Below are 21,419 nucleotides of genomic sequence, written 5' to 3'. Positions count from 1 at the left end.
TATGTCCTCCTCCTGGTATATATGTCCCCTTCCTGGGGGCCCCCCTGTATATATATCCCACTCCTGGGCTCATTCTGGTATATATGTCCCCATCCTGATTCCTGCCCCCTTCCTGGTATATATGTCCTCCTCCTCCTGGTATATATGTCCCCTTCCTGGGGGCCTTCTGGTATATATATCCCACTTCTGGGCTCATTCTGGTATATATGTCCTCATCCTGATTCCTGCCCCCTTCCTGGTGTATATCTCGTCACCTTGGTATATATTTCTCCTTCCTGGGCCATTACTGGTATACCTGTCCACATCCTGGTTTATTTGTCCCCATCCATATATGTCCCATTCTGGGGGCCTCCTGATGCCCATCCAGCTGACGCGGGATGACGCCACGGTGCCCTGTTCTAGTGACCTTGGCTGCAGCACATGACTAATTTGCATGCGATGCCTCTGAAGCGCTTTGCCTGCAACTTAGCGATATGTTGTAGTGGCTGAAGCGACACTGCCATGCTCCTCTGCTGCGGCTGTGACTGGGGCCCTGTGAAGAGTGGGGCCTGGGGCTTAATAAAACCTAGTAATTACCCCGGGCACAGCCGGGCCCCCCCTCTTCTTCGGGCCCCATATACCCGTCATGGTTGTAATGCCGTGAATGCCCTGATGGCACCCCTTGACATGGCCCCCTACATCCAGGACGATATTTCCATCTATGAAAGTACCCGACATGCTAAAGCAATCCTGTGTCCTCTTGGGTCAAACTGATCGAGAGCTACTGACTCCCATTATTGATAATCCTCTATTTTTGCCCAATACTGCTGTTGCCTCCTTCCCGGGCAGCACTAAACGAAATGTCATTCAACTTTACCAAATGGTGTTTTATCCCTTTCTACCATTCTTTAGGATAACAGCCTAACAATTTGCTTGACGTTTGGGAATACAAAGGTCCAACATTTTTTTCCACTTTACCCAGTCAGGCTGAAACTTACTGATCACTGTCTTCATTCAAGCAAACGTGAGAACAGTGTCACATGTTTGGTGTTATTTTCCAGCCCTACCATTTGTACTTTTTGAGATAAGATTCTACAAGTTATTCTTAAAATGACTGGAGTTGCGATCTCTAAGTATTCCCTATTCTTAATACTCTGAGTTCATTGAATGCATTTTGTAATCCAGCCTTTTTACTCGGAAATTATAGGTGTAATGAAATTGTGCATTCTATGCGCATTCTATTACCCATGTACTACTGTACTCTGCCATGTAATTTGTGGTTTGTATTGTATTTATCTATCCAAAAAACAAACAAACTTTAAGTTTTAAAAAAAACAAAACAATCAATTAAAAAAACAGTTAAGCCTGCTTTACACCTTACGATCCAGCATACGATATCGTATGCGATCGTACCCGCCCCCATCATATGTGCGGCATGTTCAATTTGTTGAATGCGCCGCACAAACGATTAACCCCCGTCACACGTACTTACCTGTCCATACGACCTCGCTGTGGGCGGCGAACGTCCACTTCCTGGAGTGGGAGGAACGTTCGGCGTCATAGCGACGTCACGCGACAGCCGGCCAATAGAAGCGGAGGGGCGGAGCTGAGTGGGACGTAAACATCCCGCCCACCTTCTTCTTTCTGCATTGCTGGACGGGAGCCGCAGGACGCAGGTAAGATCTGTTCATCGTTCCCGGGGTGTCACACACTGCGATGTGTGCTATCCCGGGTATGATGAACAATCTGACGTTCAATTCTAGAGAAATGAACGATGTGCGTGCGATGAACGTTTTACCGTTCAATCGCAATTGCACGTACCTGTCACACACTGCAATGTACCTTACGATGTCGGATGTGCGTCACTTACGACGTGACCCCGCTGACACATTGTAAGATACATTGCAGTGTGTAAAGCGGGCTTTACAGAGATACAACATTTTATAAGAAAGAAAGGTCCCAATGCATCAAAACTTTCACTCCAGAATTCTGGCATAAAAACTTTGAAAGGCCACTAAAGTTTTGCTCAACTGTGCATAACTTTTGCAACTTTTGATGTTTTCAAGTCATTTTTACTCAGCCCTGAAAATGTGGATGGAGCGAGGGTGGGATGGGTCCCGGCAAACCCTGCTCGCCAAATTCAAGAGAAGGGCTGGAATGGGGCGCAGACATAGTGGAAGACTGGACATGGCAGGGGTTTGTAAGGACAAGACACAGACAGGGGCTAATGGGGAGTTTAATAAGGAAAGGGTTAATAGAAGTTTGGCATGTTCACAACAGGAAATGGAGGGGGAGTCATAGGATGTCAGTGGGTCACATGGATTGGGGCAACTGTTCTAGGATTGGTTGGAAGTCTGTAGAATAAGGTGTGGAAAGGAAGGAGGATTACCGGTGATTGATGCCATTGACCATGCAGTGGCATTTGCCTGGAGATCGGCGGTGCAGGAGCAGCTGAACTCGCTGCTGGGTCGGAGGGAAGAACCGCCTGCCCGACAGATGACAGCGCCAGCTAGTGCGCTTGAGCCCTGGGGTTCCCAGGCAGCAGAGGATGAGTAGCCCATCAGTGACTCCTTCAGCGGCGCGGGAGTAGGTGTGCAAACTCTGCTTGCGAAATTCATAACAAACAGTTGCATTCCCTATGCCACAAATCTTACTGCCTTCTCTGACAACTTTGCAGCCCTTACAAAATAATTTTCCTCCCATTGAAGCCCCTTAGTGTTCCCACACATTATCAAACCTTTTTAATGTCCCCCATAATCTATGATACTAACAAAAGGAATAAACGGGTCCCCTAAACACAGTATGATACCCCCACAGTGAATTCCGCCACTGTACCCTCCACACACATAATATGATGACCCTACATTACACCACTCCCCGAAGTAGGGTGATCTCCAAATCCAAAACAGTAGGATGCCGCCACAGTGACCCCCACACAGCCCTCTATACAGTATAATGGCCCCAAGGGAACATGTGTGTGGCCATTCTGAATGCAGGGGAAATATATTATGAAGCCTATTAAAATCTAATACTTTGCAAGTTGCCATTGAATCCATCAGTGCACGGCTTTTTCTTACCAGCAGTTATGACTGAAATAGGATGTTTCTCAATGGAGGTGCTTCCTTTATGACATCTATACATCTTAAAGAGGTAATGGAAAAAAAAAGTTGTTCTAATAGGATATCCTCTTAAGAAGAGTTTCAGACAAAACCTCATAACAGTCATATCTATAGTTTTCTAATGAGATCTAAATATGTCCACCCTCTTATACCAAGGCAGGGATTCAGTATGGTGAGATCAAAGATGTTAGGCCCCTTTCACATTGCGTTTTTCTCTACGTCCACAGGTCCCGTCGGAGCATCCGTCCGGACCGCCCCTCCCTGACTCTGCAAAACGTGCTCCGGACGCATGCGCCCGACAGGGCCATTCACTGTTATGGAGCGCACTGCGTTAGCGTGTGCTCTGTTTTGTGCAATTTTGTGCATATATACGTTTCTGCAGACGGACACCCGAACGTAGGTGGTCTACATTTGGGTGTCCGTCTGCAGAAACGTATATGTGCACAAAATTGCACAAAACAGAGCACACGCTAACGCAGTGCGCTCCATAACAGTGAATGGCCCTGTCGGGCGCATGCGTCCGGAGCACGTTTTGCAGAGTGGGGGAGGGGCGGTCCGGACGGATGCCCCGACGGGACCTGTGGACGTAGAGAAAAACGCAATGTGAAAGGGGCCTAACAGATACACCTGGACGTTGGAAATTTAGAGGAGCCAAAGACTCCTCTACTACAAAGGGATGTACTAGTAGTATACAGTACATGGTGCATTGTAGATGGGAGGCTTTCAGCTACAGATTTGGCATTGTAGCCCACAAGCTTCATGTTAGCCAAGCTTCACAGATCTAAGGGTTCCGCCACACATCCGTGAAAACCACGTCCGTGTAAAACGGGCCGTTTTTCGGGTCCGTTTTCCGTTTTTTATGTCCGTTTTTATGGTATGTGTGGCCTGCGTGTGTATCCCGTATGCTAGCCGTATGTGCGTGTGGAATGTCCGTGTGTGCGTGAGTGAAATAACTGACATGTGTATGTGTTGTCCGTGTGAAATGTACGTGTGTGATGCAAAATGTCGTTACTACATGTCGGAAGACAGAGTAGCGGGATGAGAATGAACTCGGGTGAACTTCACCCGACTTCATTGTCATGCCGCGGCTCTGTCTTTGTGCCGTGTACTGATTAGCGGTCACCTGTGAAGGATTCACCGGTGACCGGTAATCCCCCGAGTGACTGAAGTGTCCCCCCCTCTCTCATACTCACCGATCCCCGATCACCGGCGCTGCACGGCGTTCACACTGCTCCAGCGGCTTTTTCTAATTTGAAAAAGCCGGCCGCCCATTAATCAATCTCGTATTCCCTGCTTTACCCGCCCACCGGCGGCTGTGAATGGTTGCAGTGAGACACGCCCACCACGCTGAGTGACAGGTGTCACACTGCACCCAATCACAGGAGCCGGTGGGCGTGTCTATACTGTGCAGTAAAATAAATAAATAAATAATTTAAAAAAACGGCGTGCGGTCCCCCCCCGTTTTAATACCAGCCAGATAAAGCCATACGGCTGAAGGCTGGTATTCTCAGGATGGGGAGCTCCACGTTATGGGGGGCCCCCCACCCTAACAATATCAGTCAGCAGCCGCCCAGAATTGCCGCATACATTATATGCGACAGTTCTGGGACAGTACCCGGCTCTTCCCGATTTACCCTGGTGCGTTGGCAAATCGGGGTAATAAGGAGTTATTGGCAGCCCGTAGCTGCCAATAAGTCCTAGATTAATCATGTCAGGCGTCTATGAGACACCCTCCATGATTAATCTGTAAATTACAGTAAATAAACACACACACCAGAAAAAATCCTTTATTAGAAATAAAAAACACAAACACATTCCCTCATTACCAATTTATTAACCCCGACAAACCCTCCATGTCCGGCGTACTCCACGGTCCTCCAGCGTCGCGTCCAGCTCTGCTGCATGGAGGTGACAGGAGCAGCAGAAGACACCGCCGCTCCGGTCACCTCCACGCAGCTAATGAGATGAGTAGCCCGATCAGCAGCTGTCAGTCAGGTAACTCGCGGCCACCGCTGGATCCAGCGGTGGCCGAGGGTAACCTCAGTGACAGCTGCTGATCGCGCTACTCATCTCATTAGCTGCGTGGAGGTGACCGGAGCGGCGGTGTCTTCTGCTGCTCCTGTCACCTCCATGCAGCAGAGCTGGACGCGTGTGTTTGTGTTTTTTATTTCTAATAAAGGATTTTTTCGGGTGTGTGTGTTTATTTACTGTAATTTACAGATTAATCATGGAGGGTGTCTCATAGACGCCTGACATGATTAATCTAGGACTTATTGGCAGCTATGGGCTGCCAATAACTCCTTATTACCCTGATTTGCCAACGCACCAGGGTAAATCGGGAAGAGCCGGGTACAGCCCCAGAACTGTCGCATATAATGTATGCGGCAATTCTGGGCGGCTGCTGACTGATATTGTTAGGGTGGGGGGCCCCCCATAACGTGGAGCTCCCCATCCTGAGAATACCAGCCTTCAGCCGTATGGCTTTATCTGGCTGGTATTAAAATGGGGGGGACCGCACGCCGTTTTTTTTAATTATTTATTTATTTATTTTACTGCACAGTATAGACACGCCCACCGGCTGCTGTGATTGGGTGCAGTGTGACACCTGTCACTCAGCGTGGTGGGCGTGTCTCACTGCAACCAATCACAGCCGCCGGTGGGCGGGTAAAGCAGGGAATACGAGATTGATTAATGGGCGGCCGGCTTTTTCAAAAGAGGAAAAGCCGCCGGAGTTTTTATAACAGCCGTTCAGCGCCGCGCTGGAGATCGGGGAATGGTAAGTATGAGAGAGGGGGGAACTGACCGACAGACAGCTAGAGGGACAGACAGACATAGAGACCGACCGACGGACTGAGGGAGAGAACGAAACATAAAAAGAAAAAAGACTGACATCACATGAAAAAAGCACAAAACATACAGGGAACAAACAGAGATGCGTCCGTGTCACTCGGACGTGCGCACAGACCCATTGACTTTCATTGGGTCCGTGCTGCGTGTTGCGTGAATAAAACGGACATGCTGGCGTGAGACACGCCCCACAAAACGCATCACGGAGACGGACAAACGGACATAACCAAAAACGCAAGTGTAACCGCTGAGATATAGTAACATTGGTGCACGTTTGGCCGTGTCTCCAGTATACACGGAAACGGACCAAACACGCACGTTTTTCACGGATGTGTGGCGGAAGCCTAAAGTGGAGAACAAACTGGTTTGTCGAACTGGCCGCAATTCTACTGGTCCGAATTCAACAGCCATATACAAGTGCATCTCATTAAATTAGAATAATTAGAATATTATATAAGATCAACTGAAAAAATGATTTTAAATTCAGAAATGTCTGTACAGTAAATGCACTCAATACTTGGTCAGGGCTCATTTTGCATGAATTACTGCATCAATGCAGCGTGGAATGGAAGCGATCAGCCTGTGGCACTGCTGAGGTGTTATGGAAGCCCAGGTTGCTTTGATAGCAGTCTTCAGCTCGTCTTCAGCCTTCAGCTCGCTTGACAATATCCCATAGATTCTCTATCAGGTTTAGGTCATGCGAGTTTGCTGGCCAATCAAGCACAGTGATACTATGGTTATTATTAAACCAGGTATTGGTACTTTTGGTAGTGTGGATAGGTGCCAAGTCCTGCTGCAAAATGAAATTTCCATCTCCAGAAAGCTCATTGGCAGAAGAAAGCATGTAAGTGCTGTAAAATTTCCATGCCACAATGATACAGTAATTCATGCAAAAGCAACCCCGACCAAGTATTGAGGCATTTACTGTACAGACTTTTCAGTAGGCCCCAACATTCCTGAGTATAAAATCATTTTTTCCGTTAGTCTTATAGAATATTCTAATTTTCTGAGATAATGACTTTTGGGTTTTCATTGGCTGTAAGCCATAATCATCAACATTAGCAGAAATAAACACTTGAAATAGATCACTCTGTGTGTAATGACTCCATATAATATATGCATTTAACTAATTCTATTGAATTACTGAAATAAATTAACTTTTTGATGATATTCTAATTTATTAAGATGCAATTGTATTTGTATGTGGAGATGTTAAGTTTGGGTTAGGAGAACCAGGTCTGGTCCTTACATCATGGTCCAAACTTGGACAGTAAATGTTGGATGTGTGAAACCGGCCTTAATCCTGGTAGGAGTATTTCTGTCTCTGGGTGGAGACAGGCAGTGATTTCCCAGTTGGGCACTTCTTGTTGAAGGAAAGTGCCGGAAGTGTGTATCCCATGTTGCGGTTTTGTGGAGATGTTTATTGGGTGACCTTAGCACCAAGTGTTTGAACCACAGAAAGGCATGTTTCAGATGAACATAGATGAAAGTGTGTTGTGTCCGGATACAGATGCACATTCATGAGTCCTCTGACCCTTCCTGATTTCTAAGCTTCCACAGTTGTCTGTTGTCTCAGTGTCCCTCTCATTACGGTATGTGGTTGGCATTGTATGTGGCGCTGTGCAGTGTGGTTTGTGAGACTCTTGGTTGTGTTGTGCTCGGCTTCCTGGACTGTCCTGCATATTTTGTGATGCTGATTATTCCCGGCACTGCGCTCTTCTTTGTAAGCGATGCTCTTTGTGCTGTGATCTCAATGGCTCTTTATACAATATTCTTTATGTGCTCTATAATACACAGCATTGTATGTAGCTTTCTCTCTCGTGTCACTATGAGATGTAATAGCTGTGTTTTCTTCTGTGTGCTCCTATCTATAGCACTGTCATGAAAGCACCACACTCCAGTTTTTTTTTTTTCATTTCACCGCTGGAGTGGTGCTTTAAATCTAATTCCCCTGCTCTCAGTCTTATACTCATCGTCTTCATGTCCAACGTCACTCTGGTCGGTCTCACCCACTTTGTGACCTGCTGGCTGTTCCAGTATTTCATGGAGAGCGCCAGAGATCACAACTTAATATAAGTCTATGAGAGCCTCGTTCTGTCCTCTTTCTGGCTCTCATAGACTTGTATTGAGCACTTGTGATTGTGACTTAACTTCTGACATCTGGCCAGTTAAAAGTTACAGACACAAATTAGTGCTGTGGGACCGGAGCAATGCTGAAAAAAAGGCCGAAAACGCCAGCTTCATAATGCGCATGACTGGAAGTCAGAGACTTCTGATCAAGCTCACTGAGCCGAACTCCAGCGTCTGGTGTGGTGGCAGCAGAGAGTGGTGAGATCGACCATACCTCTGAAGCTGGACATTCATTAGCATGTTATGGGCGTGCTTACATGCTAAGGGGGCCGACTAGCCAAAGGAAGTAACGCCTTTGTGTTGTGACTAGATGATGGCCTCATTAGCATATGATAAAAGATCTTTAGAGATACTTTATCTATGTTACTAGATACAGGGACAGTTAAGGCCCCGTCACACTAAGCAACATCGCTAGCAACATCGCTGCTAACGAACAACTTTTGTGACGTTGCTAGCGATGTTGCTGTGTGTGACATCCAGCAACAACCTGGCCCCTGCTGTGAGGTCGTTGGTTGTTGCTGAATGTCCTGGGCCATTTTTTAGTTGTTGCTGTCCCGCTGTGAAGCACAGATCGCTGTGTGTGACAGCGAGACAGCAACAACTAAATGTGCAGGGAGCAGGAGCCGGCTTCTGCGGAGGCTGGTAACCACAGTAAACATCGGGTAACCAAGAAGCCCTGTCCTTGGTTACCCGATATTTACCTTTGTTACCAGCCTCCGCAGCTCTCACTGCCTGTGCTGCCAGCTCCTGCTCTGTGCACATGTAGCTGCAGCACACATCGGGTTAATTAACCCGATGTGTGCTGTAACTAGGAGAGCAGGGAGCCAGCGCTAAGCAGTGTGCGCTGCTCCCTGCTCTGTGCACATGTAGCTGCTGCACACATCGGGTAATTAACCCGATGTGTGCTGTAACTAGGAGAGCAAGGAGCCAGCGCTAAGCATTGTGCGCTGCTCCCTGCTCTGTGCACATGTAGCTGCTGCACACATCGGGTAATTAACCCGATGTGTGCTGTAACTAGGAGAGCAAGGAGCCAGCGCTCAGTGTGCGCTGCTCCCTGCTCTCTGCACGTGCGGTGGTAACCAAGGTAAATATCGGGTTGGTTACCCGATATTTACCTTAGTTACCAAGCGCAGCATCTTCCACGCGGCGCTGGGGGCTGGGACACTGGTTGCTGGTGAGCTCACCAGCAACTTGTGTAGCGACGCTCCAGCGATCCCTGCCAGGTCAGGTTGCTGGTGGGATCGCTGGAGCGTCGCAGTGTGACATCTCACCAGCAACCTCCTAGCAACTTACCAGCGATCCCCATCGTTGTTGGGATCGCTGGTAAGTTGCTTAGTGTGACAGTACCTTTAGGCAGTGAATAGCAATATGCACACAGAACTGCTCGTGGTACTGGGAGCATATTGCACGTGACAGGTTCCCTTAAAGGTGATTTCAAACTTGTATAATTTCTTTCAAAATATATCAATTGAAAAATTTGTAAAGAACGAATTGTTCGTGTCACCATCTGATACCCATTGATGGAGCTGTGTGAGGATTTATTTTTTTCTTGCATGGCAAGCTAAAGTTTTTATTTATTTTACTTGCTCATATAGCACCGACCATATTCAGCAGCGCTTTACAAACATCACTGACCCCATTTGGGGCTCACAATCTAAAGTCCATAGAAGTATGTCTTTGGAGTATTGCTACCATTTTGACATACAAAAGTTTTGACCACTTTTTTGCATTTTTTAGAGGTCTTTTTGAAGTTTTGAAATCTATATGTGACGCCCTGGCCTATCAGGTCGTCACAAGGGTGCCGTGCAACCTGCCCTTCTGCATGGTACCCGCTCCTCCTTGGTTATGGGTCCTGTCCATTTGGTGTTGCTAACAACAGGTATACACAAACCCTGGGGAACACTCTGCACCACACCCACCAAACACCCATTGGGCACCCTGAGGGGAATAGGGCCGCCCAGATGGAGGGATGGTAGAAGGAGGGCCAGAAGTGTCAGTTAGTGAGTAGAGAGTTGAGGTCCAGCAGTGACAGTGAGAGGTCACGCTGCAGAGCTGGGCTCCTGCACCCGTCTCAGGTACCAGATGTCGGCCTGGCCCGAAGGAGCTGGAACCCCGGTCGCAGGGGGTAGTGGCAAGGGGCACGGTACTGCCAAGGAGGGCAGTTCGGCGGCCTTGTGCTACAACCGGGCAGGGGCCAGGACACGACGGGGTACGCGGACCCTTGGCTGGGAAGTAGCTTCACGCAGCCCAGTAATTCACCCGACGAGGACGGAGTCTTCACGAGCCGTTCTCCACCAGCTCCAGAATCGGGGTAGTACCGTGACGAGGGGGATAGGTCTTCCCAAAAACGTCCAGAAAATCCCAAGCGTGAACCCTGAGAGCAAGCTCACCCTGCTAGCCACACAGGTGAGCGGGACCCGAGTAGTCTTAGGCAAAAGGGATCCAGAAAGAGTTAAACACTGTGCCAAGGTACAAGGCTTCAGACCAACCAGCAACGGCAAAAGGGCATGGACCAGCGTGCTCTAACAACAGCAGCAGGATATTCAAGGACTTTGGTTTACCCGGTGTCTGTGTCAGCGTATCTGGACTGTGTGAGTAGGTTGTGCCCCTTTTGCCCCAACGGGTCCCCAGCCATTCTTACAGAGCCCCGGGACACCTTCCCCCTGCCCACGGAGGGGTTAACATCTTAAGCTTCCAGCCCATCGCTCCCAGGCGCTCCTTTCCCAACGCAGCAGTGGTGGTATCCTGCCTTAACACGCACCGTGGGTGGCGTCACGAACACTATCCAATCCACCCTATCCAAAAACACCCCCCTTTTTATTTCGAGAGGCCGCGCGACCCCACCTTGGGTCCAGAGAGCCCTCGAGCCACTGCGGATTCGGATCCGAGCAGCCCGTCGGCTGTCGCGGGGGCGGCACATATACAAGGATCCTGACTTACTCAGGGTCCCCTGGGTCAGGGGCGGACATACCATTGGTGCAACTGTGCAGTCGTACAGGGGCCCAGGAGGTAAACGGGCCCATTTCTACCTCCAATCCAGGTGGAATTGTGCATTTTGATGAGCTCTTAAGGCTACTTTACACACTGCGATATCGGTCCCGATATCGCTAGTGTGGGTAGCCGCCCCCATCTGTTGCGCGACACGGGCAAATCGCTGTCCGTGCCGCACAACATCGCCCAGACCGGTCACACATACATACCTGTCCGGCGACGTCGCTGTGACGGGCGAACCGCCTCCTTTCTAAGGGGGCGGTCCGTGCGGCGTCACAGCGACGTCACTGAACCGCCGCCCAATAGCAGCGGAGGGGCGGAGCTGAGCGGGACGTAACATCCCGCCCACCTCCTTCCTTCTGCATAGCGGCCGGGAGGCAGGTAAGGGGAGCTTCCTCGTTCCTGCGGCGTCACACGCAGCGATGTGTACTGCCGCAGGAGCGACGAACTACATCGTTACTGCTGCAGTAACGAGATTTGAGAATGGACCCCCGTGTCGCCGATTAGCGATTTTGCACGTTTTTGCAACGATGCAAAATCGCTTATCGGTGTTACACGCAACGGCATCGCTAATGCGGCCGGATGTGCGTCACGAATTCCGTGACCCCAACGAGTTCGCATTAGCGATGTCGCAGCGTGTAAAGCCCGCTTTAGGCTGCAAAGGGCTCATATATTTTTCTTGCACACAGTTTCTGTCATGTCCACCAGTGGGATGGAGTAAGTCTGCTGCCATGGATGCCAATTATGCAAACAGGCCAGTAAATCACCGCCTTGTATATAGCAGATTGGTCACCATGTAACAGCCTGGATCAGCTTGTCTAATGAGCCATTAGCCAATGAGCAACTGGTCCCCGTGCCACCATGATGAAACCCACTACCAGTACTATGTGAATGTCTTCCATAACCATGAGCACATGGCTACACTACATGACTACATGGCTACAGTGAGTGTCTGATGGCAAGAGCCACATGTCTACACTTCAATTCATGCATGCAAGCATTGCCAGGGGCTCGGGCAGCATTGTCCCAGGAGGATCAGTGAAGTGACTCCTACTTATTGCCTGATTTTATACCGTTAGCAGCGGTTGTTAAAGATGTCATTGGAAAATTTTAAAAGGCATGAAAAAAGCTAAAACTAAAGAAAGCCGAGTTTAGAAAAACCTGTCAGTACCCCCCAAAAAGCACAAAAATGGCGTGAAAATGCATTGTTTAACTCAAACCTATTGCCACAGTGTTTTTGCTGGGGAAAAAAAAATAACAACCAGAAATATTAGCACAAAACCCCCCCTCTAAGCTGTAATTCATCAGGTTGCTATGGGCAACGGCTACATTTTTATTAATAGTGAGACCTCTATTTCTATAACTGTTGTATAAGGGAGAAAATTGCTGTCGTCAGGCGCTCGTAATCTGTCGTAGAAATACATTATCATAAGGTCATTTATTTTGCAGACAGAATAAACATATTTTACTTTCAGAACTTTCTTTTAACCCCTTCAGCCCCCGGGTACTTTCCGTTTTTGCATATTTGTTTTTTGCTCCCCTTCTTCAGAGAGGCGTAACTTTTTTATTTTTCCATCAATCTTGCCATATGAGGGCTTGTTTCTTGCGGGAAGAGTTGTACTTTTAAATGAAACCATAAGTTTTACCATATAGTGTACTGGAAAACGGCAAAAAAATTCCAAGTGCGGAAAAATTGCAAAAAAAGTGTGATCGTACAATAGTTTTTGGGATATTTTATTAACCATGTTCACTATATGGTACAACTGAGGTATTTTTGTGATGCCTCAGGTCAGTGCGAGTTTGTAGACACCAAACATGTATAGGTTTACTTGTATCTAAGGGGTTAAAAAAATTTCACAAGCTTGTCCAAAAAAAGTGGCGCACGTTTTGCGCCATTTTCCAAAACCCGTAGCGTTCTCATTTTTCGGGATCTGAGGGTCAGTGATGGCTTATTTTTTGCATCTCGACCTGACGTTTTTAACGGTACCATTTTTGCTCAGATGCTACGTTTTGATCGCCTGTTATTGCATTTTGCGCAAAATTTGCGACGACCAAAAAAACGTAATTTTGGCGTTTGGAATTTTTTTGCCGCCACGCCGTTTACTGATCAGATTCATTGATTTTATATTTTGATAGATCGGGCATTTCTGAACGTGGCGATACCAAATATGTGTGTATTTTTTATTTTTTTAACCCTTTAATTTTCAATGGGGAGAAAGGGGGGTGATTTGAACTTTTAGGTTTTTTTTATTTTTTTTATTTTTTAAAACTTTTTTTTTTTACTTTTTTTTTTATTTTACTAGTCCCCCTAGGGGGCTATAGCGATCAGCAATCCGATCGCTATTATCTATCTGCAGATCTCAGCTACAGAGCTGAGAACTGCAGATTTGCTGCTTTACTTTCAATGCCGGCTATATTCCGGCATTGAGAGGAAGTGAGTCATGTTAGCTACGGGCGTCATCACATGACCCTGTGCTACCATGGCAACCACCGAAAGTCATGTGATCATGTCACGTGACTTCCGGTGGGGGCGGGGTAAGTTGACTGTCATGGCGGCGCCCATATACATATCGCTGCCAGATTTTGGCAGCAAAATGTAAGGGGTTAATGGCCGCGGGTGGAAGCGATTCCACCCGCGGCTAGCAGGCACACATGTCAGCTGTTGATAACAGCTGATGTGTGCGCGGATCGCCGCCGCCTACTGGCGGCAGGGGGTGGGGCTTACCATCACGATCCATGACGTACCCAGTACGTCATGGGTCGTTAAGGGGTTAATCACCATGCTCCTCACAGCCTGGATCCTAACCAATATGTTCTCCCATTATTACTACTTGTTATCAATGTTAATAACAGGAGATGTCACTCATTGTCACACACGTGACATTAGGTTATACAGGTGGCTATTGTTAGCTTCACCTTGTGAAGACTAGGAGAGCGAAGGGTCGAGGACACAGGATGCTCCTCTCAGAAGGTGAAGATGAGGAGAGCGAAGGATCGAGGACATAGATGGTCATCTCAGAAGGTGAAGACGAGAACAGCGAAGGATCGAGGACACAGGATGGTCATCTCAGACGGTGAAGACGAGGAGAGCGAAGGATCGAGGACACAGGATGGTCATCTCAGAAGGTGAAGACGAGGAGAGCAAAGGATCAAGGACACAGATGGTCATCTCAGACGGTGAAGACGAGGAGAGCAAAAGATCGAGGACACAGATGGTCATCTCAGAAGGTGAAGACGAGGAGAGCGAAGGATCGAGGACACAGATGGTCATCTCAGAAGGTGAAGACGAGGAGAGCAGAAGATCTAGGATCAAGGATACAGGTAAATGAGGAACTTCACATGGTTTTCAATCATTGAAACTTGCGCCAACTTTTAAACTTAGGCTATGTTCACAGTGCATTTTTCTTGCGTTTTTCTTTTTGCAGCAAAACCTGAGCTCTTGGCAGTAAAAGAGGTGCATTTTTTGGTGCATTTTTGGTGTATCAATTGTCTACAGCTCATGTTTAAATAAAGTCACTTTTGTTCAAAAATGCACCAAGATACACAGCTGTGTTTTTTCACTCTCATTGTTTTCAATGGTGAAAAAAGCAGCAAAATTGCTGAAAGAATAGATACACTTCTTTAAAAAAAGCAGTATTTTGCTGTTTCATTCAGGAAAAAAAGCATGTGCGTTTATGTGTGTACATGAGATTTCTGGAATTTCATAGGTTATGCTGGGACTGTAAAAAGCAACTTTTTTGTTAGCATGGATTTACGAAAAATCAATTAAAACAATATGCAAAAAAAATGCACCAAAAACACCCTGTGTGAACATAGCCTAATGCGGGCGTCACACGAAACTATCTATCGTGCGATCACACGAGCGATCGCACGCACCCCCGTCGTTTGTGCGTCACGGGCAATTAGTTGCACGTGGCGCACAAAGTCGTTAAACCCCCGTCACACGCACTTACCTGCTAAGCGACGTCGCTGTGGGCGGCGAACATCCACTTCCTGAAGGGGGTGGGACGTTCGGCGTTTCAGCGACGTCACACAGCGGCCGGCCAATAGAAGTGGAGGGGCGGAGATGAGCTGGACGTAAACATCCCGCCCACCTCCTTCCTTCCGCATTGCCGGCGGGACGCAGGTAAGCTGTGTTCATCGTTCCTGGGGTGTCACATGGAGCAATGTGTGCTGCCCTGGGTACGATAAACAACCGGAGCACAGAAGGAGAAACGACTTTTTGAAAATGAGCGACGTGTCAACGAGCAACGATAAAGTGAGTATTTTTGCTCGATCACCATCGCTCGTAGCTGTCACACACTATGATATATCAAACGATGCCGGATGTGCATCACTTACGACGTGACCCCGCCGACATATCGCACGATATATCGTCTCGTGTGACGCCCGCATTACCCTCCAAATCTCCTGATTGTGGGTGTAAAGTACTATAGTGCTCAGTCTTTGCTGTTAGAATCTGTAGACTTGGGTGATGAAGGTTCTATATGAGGTCACAAGGCGGATTGTTAGGCACAGAGTTACGTGCAGCAAACATGGAGACATACACATGGAGATGTAAGTACAAAGATGGCGCCTGGGATGGAGACACCATAGTGGGGACTTCACTCAGTGGCTCTTCAAGTGGTAACTTTGGTTGGCACAGATTGTTGGTGATTCTGTTGCTTAATTTCAGATTAAAAAATTATCATTATTCCACCATATGGAAGAGGGGTTTGTCCTCATACATTCAGGAACATACTATATATATGAGTATAGTACCATTTGCTTTTTATTATGTAATATTGTTTTTTAGCAAATTGCAATATCTAATTGTTGTAAATACTTAAGCCAATTTTTTTCAATGCTTTAAGCCATTTATTACACCATTTTTAACCACTTGTTCCAAAATGTATAAATAAGAAAAGGGGACACCTGTAACTTTTTTGACAGGCAATATGACATTTTTATTACTGCACTTCTGCATAAAGGTAATACATATATAGACAGGTAATAGCCATCTTTAAGATACATTGAATAAATACATTTATGTTGCAAACATTTTTAACATGAATAAAAATTATCACTTTTCTAAAAAAAAAAATAAAAATTTGCAAAATTTGACATCTACCATTGGGAAGTGTATTACCATGCTTAAAAACTTGCACTGGCGTAATTTGCACCAAATGTATCATTAAGGTGCGAAATTTAAAAATATGGAGTGGTAGATTTGTTGTAAATACACTGTAAAGATTCGGAGCAAATTGCACCATTTTGGATCCCTAGGACTATTATATTTTGGAATCTTGGAACGTATGAATCTGAAAATTTGGTAGGTGGGGGATTGTTATACTTTATTCTCTCATATGGGCCATTTATTCACAATCTAATTTAAGGACCTCAGATCACAATTGAACGCCATCTTCTATTTTTACATTAGTCTTCAGATTTCTAAGCCATTGCCTAACATTATTTTCTTTCTTTCCAGGGAGTATGTCTGGATTCGGTAAGGAAGACTGAAGAATCTAGAAAGAGCCATGATCTTGATTAGTGTTAGATAGGACTATCTGTATATTATATTAGATGCCTTATGTGTCATCGCACACTGATTATACAGATCAAAATCTGGAATCTGTTTAATGGCTTCTCTTACAGCCATTTCTCTGTTTTCCGGTACGGAAAGTTGACATGTGAGATGACGTCCCATGTATAAGGCCTATCCATCTGCATGTTCTGCAGTATGTTGAATTTTGGCATCTGGGCATTGAAATATAGAACCTGGACCTTGCTTGGTCTACATACAAGTTGATGGTTTCTATGTGCCCTTTAAAGTGAACCTGTGCTATGCGGGGACCGACTGGAGCAACTAAGGGAAGCCCAGTCGTCACCCGAGGTCCTCCGGGCAGATGACAAAGCCACTAGAGACAGGTGCCGGACGTAGCAACTGCAGAGATATATAGGTAACGAGGGTGTTAACTGCACACCACTACGTATATTTGGCCCTGTTTGCTGCACAGGGGACGAGGACCGGTCATGTGCGTAGGGGGCACGATCTGACCAGGAAGGCAGCTTAGTTAGCGTCACTGGGTGTCCGCGGACTGGTAGGACAGGAGCTGACCCTAGGTGTGCTGAGCAACGGGTGTCTTGGCGCGACAAGCACCATTCACCTTGCCTTGCCTACCACTGTCCTATACACTCACACAGACTAGTCTGCCACAGGGACTGCAGACTAAAGAACATGTGGCACAATGGCCGCTCACTGCTCAGCTTGCTGACTGATCCTCAGACTAACAGAAATGACACTTGCGTGCTGATGGGCGTGGCCTAGGGTCTTTTATGGCCTAAGCCCTGCACCAAGCCAAATGCCATCTGGCAATGGCACCGGTTGCGGCCATACAACGGCAACCAATCAGCGGCTGCCGCGTCATCGGTGACATCACGATCATGCGTGGTAGCGGGAATCCTGCACTTAGAGCCTGGTAGGCAGCGGGAACCTGCGCATGCGCGGTAGCGCATAATAGGAACTTAGGCTCAGGATGGCTGAAGACCCTAGAAATCTGATGCCTATCAGCCAAACGCCTGGAGCGACGGACAGGCGGCGCTGCAGAGTCGACCAACTCTAATACAGAAGACAAGGACAGGACAGGAGCAGTTTGGGGGCTCAGGGGAACCCCGAACTGTAACAACCTGTCATATGAATATACACCCAGAGCCACGAGCAGTGCATGCATATTCCCTAATCCCTGCCTAACCGTCCCTGTTTGCTAATCCCTGCCTAACCCACCCTGTATACACTAGCATAGATAAAGAGATCTTTAGAAAAAGTATTTCTAAAGATCTTTTATCTTATGCTAATGAACGCAGGACCTACTCCCAAGGACATTATATCCCCCAACTAGCTGCCCTCTTAACATGTTAGCGTGCCCACAGGGGTGTGCTAACTTATGCTATTCAATGCAGCATCACCAGCGGTGATGCGCGTAACTGTGTCCGCGGTGAACGCTGTTCTGAAAGCCGGGCACTTCCAGTCATGTGTAGTAGACCTCTCTGAAGCTGGGACGCGTGCACCCGGCTCCATGCTGCGCATAACCGGAAATGCTGGCCATTCAGAAGCCATGCTTGAAACGTGATGGCATGCAAAATCTGGTCTAGTTTGGGGCAATAGCAAATGTTTTTTCTGTTCTTCAAACACGTCTAAAGGCCTAAATGCTCAACAGTCCTAAACACGTCTCATACTGCCACTGGCCTAATTCCAGTTCATCTGTTGGCCAGTTTATGAATGTCACATAAGGGATCTCATCTATATATATAATTGCCTTATTCTGTCTGTCTGTCTGTCTTGCTCCAAAATTGTGTCCTTACGGTGACACAAAGCTGATTGGCCGCTGGGCTCGCCATGGCCCCGCCCCCCCGCATGGATTGGCCGCTCGCCCAGGCTGCGCCCCCACACGGATTGGCTGGCCGCTCGCCCAGGCTCCGCCCCCCCCACAGATTGGCCTCTCGCCCCGGCACCCTGCAGGCATTGGCAACTCGGCCACGCCCCACCCCCCTCACGCAATGCACGCTAGCTCTGGCCCCGTTCCCCCACGCATTCCCCGAACCGACACGGTCACGGAGCCACGACTACCAGGTGAATACTGTACCCCTGGGAGCCCACATCAGCGTACGCCGCCAAACCAGCCGACACATACCCTCGCATTGCTGGGGCTGGCCGGTGTATGCTGGTGTGGGCTCCCGTGCGAGCGGGGGACGAGATACGCTGGTAACCATGCTAGCATAGTTACCAGCGCATCAAGGTCCTGCAGCGGCGGAAAATACACACACGCACACACATAACAGCACACAAACACACACATCAGATCACACTCACTCTCACACACACCTCACACACACATCACACACACACATCACATCTCATCCACACATCAAGGTCCTGCAGCGGCGGAACATACACACACGCACACACATAACAGCACACACACACACATACACACACACACATCAGATCACACTCACTCTCACACACACCTCACACACACATCACATCGCATCCACATACTCACAACATCCTGGGATATCGCTTGCTTCTCGGCGGCGATACTGTGCTGTGAGCTTCCAGGACCTGCTGGATGATCACATGGCCAGAAGCATGTGGTATCTCCGGATGTTGTGAGTATGAGCGCGTATGTGCAATATCATCAATGTGTGTGTGCGTGAGTGTATGCGATCGGGTGTGTGTGAGTGTATGCGATCGGGTGTGTGTGAATGTATGCGATCGGGTGTGTGTGTGAGTGTATGCGATCGGGTGTGTGTGAGTGTATGCGATCGGGTGTGTGTGTGTGAGTGTATGCGATCGGATCTGTGAGTGTCGGCAGAGGAGCACGGCGTGCTGGAGGAGGCTGGGAGGAGAGAGGCTGATCCTGGGGAAGGCTGGGATGGGGAGGCTGAGAGAAGAGAGGCTGATGCTGGGGGAGGCTGAGGCTGGGGTAGGCTGGGAGGAGAGAGGCTGATGCTGGGGACCGAAAAGGCTGATGCTGGGAGGAGAGAGGCTGATGCTGGGGGAGGCTGAGGCTGGGGTAGGCTGGGAGGAGAGAGGCTGATGCTGGGAGGAGAGAGGCTGATGCTGGGGGAGACTGAGGCTGGGGTAGGCTGGGAGGAGAGAGGCTGATGCTGGGAGGAGAGAGGCTGATGCTGGGGGAGGCTGAGGCTGGGGTAGGCTGGGAGGAGAGAGGCTGATGTTGGGAAGAGAGAGGCTGATGCTGGGAGGAGAGAGGCTGATGCTGGGGGAGGCTGAGGCTGGGGGAGGCTGAGGCTGGGGTAGGCTGGGAGGAGAGAGGCTGATGCTGGGGACAGAAAAGGCTGATGCTGGGAGGAGAGAGGCTGATGCTAGGAGGAGAGAGGCTGATGCTGGGGGAGGCTGAGGCTGGGGTAGGCTGGGAGGAGAGAGGCTGATGCTGGGATGAGAGAGGCTGATGCTGGGGACAGAGAGGCTGATGCTGGGGACAGAGAGGCTGATGCTGGGGACAGAGAGGCTGATGCTGGGATGAGAGAGGCTGATGCTGGGAGGAGAGAGGCTGATGCTGCTGGCAGAGAGGCTGATGCTGCGGGTAGAGAGGCTGATGCTGGTGCAGCATGGGGGATGGAGCATGATGGGGGGTGCGCAGCATGGGGGATGGAGCACGTTTGGGAGTGCGCAGCATGGCGGATGGAGCACGTTTGGGAGTGCGCAGCATGGTGGATGGAGCACGTTTGGGAGTGCGCAGCATGGCGGATGGAGCACGTTTGGGAGTGCGCAGAATGGCGGATGGAGCATGTTTGGGAGTGCGCAGCATGGCGGATGGAGCACGTTTGGGAGTGCGCAGCATGGCGGATGGACCACGTTTGGGAGTGCGCAGCATGGCGGATGGAGCACGTTTGGGAGTGCGCAGCATGGCGGATGGAGCACGTTTGGGAGCGCGCAGCATGGCGGATGGAGCACGTTTGGGAGTGCGCAGCATGGCGGATGGAGCACATTTGGGAGTGCGCAGCATGGGGGATGCAGCACGATGGGGAGTGCGGAGCATGGCGGATGGAGCACGTTTGGGAGTGCGCAGCATGGCGGATGGACCACATTTGGGAGTGCGCAGCATGGCGGATGGAGCACGTTTGGGAGTGCGCAGCATGGCGGATGGAGCACGTTTGGGAGTGCGCAGCATGGGAGATGGAGCACGATGGGGGATGCGCAGCATAGGGGATGGAGCACGATGGGGAGTGCGCTGCATGGGGGATGGAGCACGATGGGGAGTGCGGAGTATGGCGGATGGAGCACGTTTGGGAGTGCGCAGCATGGCGGATGGAGCACGTTTGGGAGTGCGCAGCATGGCGGATGGAGCACGTTTGGAAGTGCACAGCATGGGAGATGGAGCACGATGGGGGGTGCGCAGCATAGGGGATGGAGCACGATGGGGAGTGCGCTGCATGGGGAATGGAGCACGATGGGGAGTGCGCTGCATGGGGGATGGAGCACGTTTGGGAGTGCGCACCTCCCCCCAACACACACACACACACACGCGCGCACGCACTGCACAACACACCACACACACACACTGGGAACCACAAACAACTGCCCTACACAGACACCCACACACACAGACAACGCTGCACACACACAACACCCAACACACAAACACCGCGGCACACACAAATATACGCACATACCGCACAACACACACATTGCACAAAACATACCTCCCCCCAAAACACACCACACACACACAAACCGCGCAACACACACACAACGCTACAGACACACAGCGCTCCACAAACAACGCAACACACGCAACACACACACAACACCGCTCTCACCCCCCGCCACACCCAGACAACACCCAGAAC

The 21,419-nt window shown here is 49.1% G+C and overlaps 1 long non-coding RNA gene across 2 annotated transcripts in view; it reads right to left on the bottom strand.

The window, feature by feature from the left end:
• Nucleotides 1-9,722: 9,722 nt before the first annotated feature.
• Nucleotides 9,723-21,419, bottom strand: part of LOC142310868 (uncharacterized) — a 193,234-nt gene continuing 181,537 nt past the window's right edge. For both annotated transcript variants that reach the window (XR_012754220.1, XR_012754218.1), the window contains one exon: nt 9,723-14,369. This is a non-coding gene — a long non-coding RNA (uncharacterized LOC142310868). The remainder of the gene's footprint in view (nt 14,370-21,419) is intronic.

Source organism: Anomaloglossus baeobatrachus, chromosome 5 (genome assembly GCF_048569485.1).
Source record: "Anomaloglossus baeobatrachus isolate aAnoBae1 chromosome 5, aAnoBae1.hap1, whole genome shotgun sequence".
Taxonomy (NCBI): Eukaryota; Metazoa; Chordata; class Amphibia; order Anura; family Aromobatidae; genus Anomaloglossus; species Anomaloglossus baeobatrachus.
Note: the sequence above shows the minus strand (reverse complement) of the source record. Positions and strands in the feature narration are given on the sequence as shown.